Genomic DNA, 8,163 nt, shown 5'->3' on the forward strand with positions numbered 1-8,163 from the left:
TCTCTGCCTCTCTGCCTCTCTGCCTCTCTGCCTCTCTGCCTCTCTGCCTCTCTGCCTCTCTGCCTCTCTGCCTCTCTGCCTCTCTGCCTCTCTGCCTCTGCCTCCGCCTCCCAAGAGCTGGGATCAAAGGCGTGGGCCACCACACCAGGCTGTAGCCATCCTTTCTTAACATTACAGACTAGCCCAGAAACATCACAGAAGAGAGAAAGGGGTTCCTCTTGGAAATTGCTGGGAAGAGAGAGAGAAAATGCCAATATGCAAACACTGAAACTCCAAGCTAAGGCAAAGGAGAAAGCCACCTGCCTGGCTTAGAACACACTTTCCTTCTAGCCTTGGCTCAGAGAAGAGACCAGAGCATTCTAGTGTCCCCTCCCCCGGCAGGTGATGCACAATTGCCCCAGCAAAGGGGAAAGTAAAGAAGCCTTCCCCAGACTTCAGCATTCCTCATTCCAAACATCTTGTAAGTCTCAGGAGCACTGAAAGAGTTGTCCTCAGCCAAACACAACTTCCTGTTTCTAAGAAAGGGAAGGGGAAAAAAAGAGTTGAAAGGATATTTGGACACTAGAGATTTAGAGTTTCTGTAAACCCAAGTGAATCAGACACATGTGGAATGACTTTCCCCAGAAATAAGAAACAACGCTGCTGAGTTCCTCTCGCCGGACCAGAAAGAGGAGAAAGGGGAGCTGGAAGGGAGGAGGTACATCAGATGCTAAGAGGAGAGAGAAGAGCCTTGTCAGTGTCAGATCAAAGACTGGGTCCCAGTGATGACAAGGGTCAACAGGGCCCCTCCCGAGACCACTTCCTGACTTGTGGATTACTCAGAGCTTCTCCACCTCTGAAGTCATAAATCCAAATATCCTGCTCCCTGACCACAACTTGCCATCTTTCCAGATCTTTCACTAGCCGCACCACACATCCTTCATCCTCATGCTTCCCAGGTCCTGGACCACCCCCATGTGTGTACTTTCTTCATCTGCCTTTACTCCCATGTTGCTTGGACTTTTCCTGGGTCATTTAAACTCCATGTTCGAGCCCCGTAAGGACACTGAACAGCATCTCAACATCCTTGCGCCACTGACTTTCTTCCCAATACCCCAGTCTCAGGTCGGTGGGTCCAGCCCTTCCTGAGGTTGCTAACTTCTCTCACATACATTCTTCTAATATGCAAGAGACCTGCCACAGATACATGCACAGCCAAGATGAGATTCCTACCTGTTCCAGATCATCAGGGCCAACAGGAGCATAAAGATCTGATTGGAACGCTAATGCTGCCCAAGGCACAGGATCTTCTCTCCGGACACTGCTTCGTTGACTCGTCCTCCACTGCAGAGGCCCGCTCTGGACTCATTCAGCTCAATACTCATATTCATTATAGAGTCCAGTGGAATCCACACAACTGGTGAAATGATACTACAGAGCACTGTGTGCCACTATAAAACTAAGGTGTCTGCTGGAAACTGCTGCAGTGACCCCCCGCAGACAGCTCTAGCTCTAGGTCTCCAGGGAAATGATTTTGTAATTTCTCCACTATCCTCAAGTTCAGGATGCTGCCACATTTCACTGTGATAAGAAGCATTAGACTCTAGAACTCAGCAGAACCCGATGGTGTATCTCTTATCACAGTAGATAGAGAAGAAACAGCCACTGTCAACAGATCTTGGCAGAGAGTAAGAACATTGCAATTCTACATTATTCTGTAATATAGAAGCATATGACAATGTCTGTCAATCTTTGTAAATAATGAAGATATAATAGTTAACTCTAGTACTTTATCAGTTAGTTATCCAGCTCTTGTGAGGGTCACAAATCAGTTCTAACACGCTTCCTCATGACCCAGCCTTTGTACCCCGTCATCGACCAATCTCTCTGCTTCTTACCTCTTGCTCTGTATCTTGGCTGACCTGTGTCTGCAAGCCACGAAAGCATCTCACTGTTGAACGGAGATGACTCTTCAGGTCCCAGCAATGAAGGAAGGGATGGGGAGGTCAACGATGGAACAAAGCCAACACAGCACCAAGAAAGACAACTGATTGCCCCCAATGTCAGTCTTGGCTTCCTGCTGGCCTATCTCCCATGTTTTGTAATGCTGAAAGGACATCTCCTTCTCCCTTTTGAGTCTTATTTGCAAGAGTCCCCTTCTGTTTCCCTAGCACACAGTTATGCCAGATTGAGGGGATGAAATCATGGTAGAAAAAAATACAGATCCCCTCAACTGCAGAAAACAGAAGTTATAGAACTCCCTCTATCTCTCCCACTAGTCCTGAAATTACACCTATAGCTGAAACCATCCTTTAAAATACAGAAACAAAACCCCTTCCCCACCCTGCCCCTCACAGTGATAATTTGAGGGGAGACTAATCATAAGCAGGTTAAGAGAGGCTCCTAGGCTTCAAACACCATGCATGGGCAGGGAGCTCTTAGAGGAGAAAAGTTGGCGGAAGAAACTGGCAAGAGAAACTCACTAGAGGAAGAGTGAGGTAGCAAACAGACAACACTTCCCGTGGGAACTGCCGAGACGTTGGATTTGTATCCTTAGTGTATTGGGAAGCCATTGAAGGGTTACAGCGGAAACCTGAAAGGATATGATCTTTTTGTTGTTGTTGTTGTTTTATTTTATGTATGTGAGTACACTGTAGCTGTAGATGGTTGTGAGCCTTCATGAGGTTGTTGGGAATTAAATTTTTTAGGATCTCTGCTCACTCCGGTCGACCCTGCTCGCTCTGGCCCAAAGATTTATTATTATACATAAGTACACTGTAGCTGACTTCAGACACACCAGAAGAGGGTGTTAGATCTTTTTACGATTGGTTGTGAGCCACCATGTAGTTGCTGGGATTTCAAGTCAGGACCTTCAGAAGAGCAGTCAGTGCTCTTACCCGCTGAGCCCCACACCAGCTCCCAGATATGATCTTCTTGTTTAGAAATTCACTGTGAGGGGAAAAAAACATAAGGGGATATTTGTCTCACAACATGGCCCTGGCTGTCCCTTGATCTCACAGAGATCTATCTGCCTCTATCTCCGAAGTGCTAGAATTAAAGGTGTGCACAACCTGGTCAGCCTAAAACTCTTGGGGTGGGGAGATCTGCTCCTGTTACATGGAAGGATATGTTTCTCGCGTCAAACCTCCGCCCATCCTACCCATCTCTCCCGCCACTGGCCAGCCCGAGTTCTCCAGTGTCTGCAGGGCCGAGTCCACCCACTCCTGTCATTTTGAAGCCATCTCTTCCCACTCCCCTGTGCTCTCCAAAGCCCTCAGAAGCACAGACTGTCTCTCCTTCCAGACATTCACATATGGCCTTCCCTCTTCCAGAATGTTGCTTTCCTACACTCCTATGCTCATTAGTCAAGTCTCAAGTTAAAGGTCACTGTCATCCTCGGGGTGGACTAAACACTCGGTGAGCACATTGTTTTCCAGATACCCCAGGACATTGGATTCCTTCCTGCTATGGATGCTGGACCTCACGCTCTGTGAGCCACATGGTACATCTCACATTCATCTGCATTACTAAGACTGTCACTTTTTCTTCCATCTTTCAAAATATGTGTACACCTCCCTCACATGTCTCTGCCCCTCACACCCTTGAGGGGACAGCTTCCCACTCACAACCCCTAACGAGCTAGTTCTCCCTACAACTGCCCACAGGAACTGTCTGCCAAGGTCGTTAATGACCTTGTGCTGAATCCAGCAGACATTCCTCAGTCAATGCCTAGGTTCTGGCCCTCTTGTGTATGTTGTCTCCTTTTGTTTAGCCCTCGGCTGTGGAATCCTAGGGGTTCTACCTCAGCCCTTCCTGGCTGATGTCATCTGTTCCTCTGGATTTTGGTTTCTTCTGTGTTCTGATTCATTTGTAAATGTAAATCCTTAAGTTTTGACTGGAGGACGTCCTAAGACACACCAGCTCTTGGAGATTCTCCAGGACCCGAGACTCAGTCTGCAGGTGCACTCTGACTAAGGTTTGTGATAGAGGTGCAGTAACGAAACCCTGCTGGATGATACGGGCAGTTCACACACAAGCAGAATCTGGGGAAATCCACATGTGGCCTGTCTATGCCAGCTCCCTCTGTGAAGGGTAGGATTCATTCATTCTCCCCTGGCCTCAAAAACCCAGCAGCACAGGGGTGATATTTCTATGTTAGGAAATCCATTAGACACTTGACCATATGGGACTTAATTAAGGTTGAACATTCGTGTTGGCCCTTTCTGCTTAATACTATCAAAATCTAGTAGACCTTCATATAGCTTGCATAGACTAACCACCTTATCAGTTAACCATTTGGGAGCCATTCTGAGAGGCAAGTTCCTAGACGTTGGCCTAAGGACACCCTTGCAGCCAGTGACCTGGAGAACAGCAGTCAGGACTGCTGCATTCACTACCAGTCTGAAATGACTAGGCATGTCTCCATCTTTTCCCTCAGACTCAACACTCTTCCTCATAGCTCTTATACCTAAGGACTCTCTCTGTTTCCCCCTCCTTTTTCAGCCACCCAGGCCACTGACTCTCAAGTACTAATACTTCTGTATCTCTCACCACTGCCCCATTCTTTGAAGCTATGGATCCTTTGCCTTAGCGAGGTTATCTAACCTTCTCCTAGTCCATGTGGCCACCCTCTAACCCTATCCTCACTTTACTCATGGTGACTTTTTAAAAAAAAAAAGATTTGTTGCCAGACAGTGGTGGCGCATGCCTTTAATCCCAGCACTCGGGAGGCAGAGGCAGGCAGATGTCTGAGTTCAAGGCCAGCCTGGTCTACAGAGTGAGTTCCAGGACAGCCAGGGCTATACAGAGAAACCTTATCTCTAAAAACCAAAAAAAGATGTTTATTCATGTATTTCACGTATATGAGAGTTCTGTCTGCATGCACATAAGAAGATGGAATCAGGTCCCATTACAGATGCTTGTGAGCCACCATGTGGTAGCTGGGAATTGAACCCAGGACCACTGGAATAACAGCTTAGTGCTCTTAACTGCTGAGCCACCTCTCCAATCCCTATGAGAGTTTCTTTTTTTTTTTTTTTTAGGTGTGAACAAAGTCCCAGTTTCTTCCCCTTCAAAGTAAGACTTTTCCAACAAGTAAATCAATGAATACTATTCTGTTCTGTTCTTCATATATGTTAGCAACTTTCAGAAAACAAGTACATGAACTACAGATAAGGAACAAGGAGGCTGGAAAGATGGCTCAGCAGTCAAGAGCACTGGATGCCCTTGCAGAAAACCCAGGCTCAGTTACCCATGTGGTGACTCACAGTTGTCTGTAACTCCAGTCCCAGGGGGATCAGATACCCTCTTCTGGCCTCCTTAGAAACCAGGCTTGAAAGTGGTATACAGATACACATGCAGGCAAAACACTCATACTCACAAGATAAAAATAACTTTAAACCCAAACAAATCCGATAAATAAATAAATAAATAAATAAATAAATAAATAAGCAAGCAACCAAGCAAAACAGAGCAAGGTTTGTCACCTTTCCTCAGCGTCCCTCAGCAGGTCCTGCTCCCCCTAAAGTCTCCAGTTCAGTGATTGATCCCACAGTCACCCCAGCCACTACCTCTGCACTTCAGGGCCTCTCAGCTGTACCTCCTAAGAAGGCAGCTTTCTTCTGCAGGCATGCCCCTCTGTTCTCTTTAGCAGCATAAGCAGCAGGAGCAGTGTTCTGAGCATGTGCAGTAAACCCGAGTGGTAACCCAGCCAGGAGCCTGTACTCCAAGAGGTTTGACACTGCCTGAGAGAAGCCCGATCCTTAGGGAGTGAAGAGTCACACATGCACTGAGCTGGGCTTGAGCCCTTGAGAGACAAGGTCATTCTGAGATGAGCACAGAGCCTAACCAGCTGCCTTGACACCATCAGTTGTGAGCCCTTTGCCTGCCTTTGGGAATTGCCCCATCTGCTGGGTAGAGCATCTCATGACCTGGCATGAGCTAGTGCAAAGGTCCCTTCCAAGATCTGCAAGTGATGGATGGGTAAGCATGCACAATGTGTATCCTCCACGTGTGTATGTTCTTTCCTTCTGTCCTTGTTCCCTAACTGCGCCTGCAGTTAGGGAACTAACTGACTTCCTGACTTCCTCATTAGACACTAGACCCAAGCTTCCAGTCAGAGGTTTTCAGCCTGGTCCTCCGCTCCAGACAAATGGCATTGTGCACTGTCCTAGCAGATGGATGTAATCAATTAATAAATTGATCCATATTTCCTCTTGTGTAAATACTTCACTGTAATTGTTTATTGAAACAAATCTGGGAGAGAATTTGCTAAAGTTTCAGTCTCCTATCATATTTCACAGATATGTGACATGTTCACAGAGAGAAACAGAGAGACAGAGAAAGAGGAGAGGAAGAAGACAAGACCAGTTGGTTGGTTTCAAGTTTTATCTCTGCCATTATCAAGTGGGTGACTTTGGACAGCTGACAAACTCAGCTTCTGTGGACCCTAGTTTCTTCACACAGTGAAAACTCCATTGACATTCTTTATTAAAAAGTTTAATAAATGAGTAAAGGGATGGGATATGAACTTGTGTGGCAAACTATAGAATTAATATATAAAATTCAGTTAGGTGACCTGTTGGAACAGCATTTCAGCTACAACAAAATCCCTGCGTGTAAGATGTGGAGGAGAAACAATGTGTAGAATTACTTAACCCAGTGAACAGCTGGATCTGTAGCATAAATGCTGTGTATCACAGCCTGTTGGATAAAAGACAGGGGGAAGAAGAAGGTAATTATTAATAATGCTTACAATATACATAAATGGAAATGTTATAATGAGGTTCATTATTAATGGTGCCCACAATTAATATGTGTTAATAAGGTTTTTAGTAAAAGGAGAAAAGGGCAGGACAAAACAAACAAAAAAAGCTTCATATGTCTGACTGTACGGGTGGTTCTGATGCTAAGTTCCTGTTTCCCAGGTGGTTCTTGATTGATCAATAAAGATGCCAGGACCTCCGGGAGTGGTGGCACACACTTTTAATCCCAGCACTTGGGAGGCAGAGGCAGGTGGATTTCTGAGTTCAAGGCCAGCCTGGTCTATAGAGTGAGTTCCAGGACAGCCAGGGCTATACAGAGAAACCCTGTCTTGAAAAAATAAAATAAAATAAAATAAAAAAAATAAAGATGCCAGGGACCAATTGCTGGGTGGAAGGAAAGAGGCAGGACTTCCGGGTCCCCTCAGCCAGACTAAGAGACTCAGGAAGAGGGAGGGGGATTTCTCCATGCTTCAGAGAAAAGGTGACCAGCCATACAAGATCTCAGGTGGAGCTTCCGTAGGTTGCTTCCCCAGGCAGGAGATTAGAAGTGCAACTAAGCTGAGGGGAGGTTGGGGTCGTTGAACAAGAAGAAGGCAACTGGAACACTAAGTTAAGGGCAGATTAAGAGATGCTAAGCTAAGAGTACTGGGAAGGGCATGCTAGACTTGAGAAATTAGAAGCACCCAACAATTGGTGGGTTGAAATTAAGCTGTGTGTGTGCGCATGTGTGTGTGTGTGTGTGTGTGTGTGTGTGTGTGTGTGTGTGTGTGTTTCATGAGTGAATCCAATATTCTCTGGGTGGAGGCTGGTAGTGTGGTCTGCCCGGAGCTTAAAGCAGGGTGGTAAGAACTACACACAACATTTGACTATGTGTGTGTCTCTTTAATTCTTAGTGTTGGGCTTAGCAGAAATATAGAATTCTACCACTGTTCTCCCCTCTAGGAGAGTGGAAGATTGGAAAATAAACATAAGTTATGGGGGTCATTAGATGTTACTTTTTATAATAATATCAGTTAGAAACAACCTGGTGCCCTTATGAGTATGACTAATTACATTATAAATTTATAGATGTTCATTCAGTGAAATACTATACATCCATTTCAAAAGGTGGAACCAGTAAGGTCCTGAACAAAATAAACAGCTTGCCATGAATTCTTAGTGACTGTGACTGACTGCACAAGACCTGCACAGTATCAAGTCGATCAAGTCCCACCATGCTTAAGTAAGAGCTTATGAAGTCCCACCAGCAGCAGCCCAAGAGCTATTGACAACCCATGGCTGTTGCAGTGGTTTGAATGAGAATGGCCCTCATAGGATCATATGTTTGAGTGCTTGGTCCCCAGTTAGTGAAACTCTTTGAGAAGGATTGGGAGGTGTGTCCTTGTAGGAGGAGGTATATCACTTGCGGGGGGGGGGGGGG

Source organism: Mus caroli, chromosome 9 (genome assembly GCF_900094665.2).
Source record: "Mus caroli chromosome 9, CAROLI_EIJ_v1.1, whole genome shotgun sequence".
NCBI lineage: Eukaryota > Metazoa > Chordata > Mammalia > Rodentia > Muridae > Mus > Mus caroli.